Raw genomic sequence first — 1,847 nt, forward strand, 5'->3', positions numbered from 1 at the left:
GAAACCTTCAGAAACAAGGATGGGTTATTTCTTTTTTGAATGCATGACATCAGAGAGAAAATCGTTCTAACTACACAGACACCAGCTATATACCTGTCCCCACCTGTCGCTGCACGAGCTGCAGGTTGTACTGGTAGGGAATGCATCTTAAAAAGGGGATGTCCAGCTTTCAGGATAATTTATTATATTTTTGCTATTCAGATTCATTACAAATGTGGCACATTATGGCTTTTATAGGCTCTTTGTGTCCCTGCAAATTTAACTTTCAGGTGTTCTATGGTCATAAATCAGCTGATAATCTGAAAGAACAAACAGATATTGTACTTAGAAATGTTTGGCGGATGCCGTTGTTTCCTATAGACTTGTATTCGTGGCGGATTGGAACTGATGACCTTGCGTTGCATCCGCTGCGCCACGGTAAGTCGTTTTTGGACTGACCGCCGGGTGGAAACAACGCAGAATGTAATGTTTTTTCGGGCCGTCAAAATTAACGCACCGCGCAGGATTCCGTCATGCTTGTAATGTTTGTCTATGGTGCTGGATTCCGTCGTAATCCGTCTTACGACGGAATCCAACGCTGGATTCCGTCATGCTCTACTGAGCATGCCCAGCATGTTTGGCACACACACTGAGCTGTCCCAAACACAAACGGATCATGACTGATCCGTCAAAAAACGGATGCACAGCGGACACGACGGATCAGTTTTTTCACAGGATTCCTGTGAAAAACACATCCGTTGCGTCGGTTGACATCTAAAAAAACGACTGATCCGTTGCTGACGGATTTAAAACAACGGAAATGTGAACGTAGCCTTACAGAACATAAAAATAGTGATAATTGTCTTTTTCTGAAACCAAAATAGCAGAAATAATTTTTAGCCCAAAATACAAGAATTTAGGTACAAAAAAAAAATCCAAATCTCCAGGTGTGCAGTAGTTCTCTAGGAAGGTGTCCGCATGTATCATCCTTACATGGCGCACGCTAAAGTCCCTCTCATCTAGAGGTTATAAAGCAGATATCCCTCATAAGATAATGCTGCGGGTTCCCCTGAGACATCGCAGAGGACCACGGATCACATTGTAGTATCGGTGACGATTCACGCATCATTCACAGATTCTGGGATTTGTTGGAGGTGCACTGACATATGCCGGTGGGGGGGAATCCTTGTGCATACACTCCACATAGACTTCTCCCATACAGTATATGCATATGGTATTTGCTTAGGAATCCACATTTCTTAAAGGGTAACTCATTTTTATTTCATAAATCTATAGTATACCTGAAAATAAGTTCTCATCACACAAATCTGCTGCTTTCTCTGCCAGAATTGGTCATTATCAAAGGTATCAATTCTGAGATAAAACCTGTATTCAGTGAAGACTTTCCCATTACTAAGATAGGAGATGGCAGCTGTTACTGATGAGATTCTACGATGATGGGAAGAGGGAGGAGCTGGAGGCAGAGGGAGGAGCTAGAGGCAGAGGGAGGAGCTAGAGGCAGAGCTCCACCCATCTATCTGCATAGAAACTCATCAGAATAAACAAAAAAGGCAGCACTAAATGTACACTACTGCACTAAAAATTCCAACTGTACTTATTATAAATTTGAATTTTTTTGAAATTTTTGGCAAAAAATTACGATTTCTTGAGCTACCTCACCACGTCAAATCTCTTTGGGGCAGTCCTACTCTAAAATATATTTATAAAATCAGACTCTCCAAAACCAGACTCTCCACTACCGTGGAAAGCTTCAAGAGGAACCTCAAGACCCACCTCTTCCAACAAGCCTACAATCTACAATAGCCCTCAGTCCAGTACACCACTGCGCAACCAGCTCTGTCCTCACC

The sequence above is a fragment of the Anomaloglossus baeobatrachus genome, chromosome 7 (assembly GCF_048569485.1).
Source record: "Anomaloglossus baeobatrachus isolate aAnoBae1 chromosome 7, aAnoBae1.hap1, whole genome shotgun sequence".
In the NCBI taxonomy this organism is placed as follows: domain Eukaryota; kingdom Metazoa; phylum Chordata; class Amphibia; order Anura; family Aromobatidae; genus Anomaloglossus; species Anomaloglossus baeobatrachus.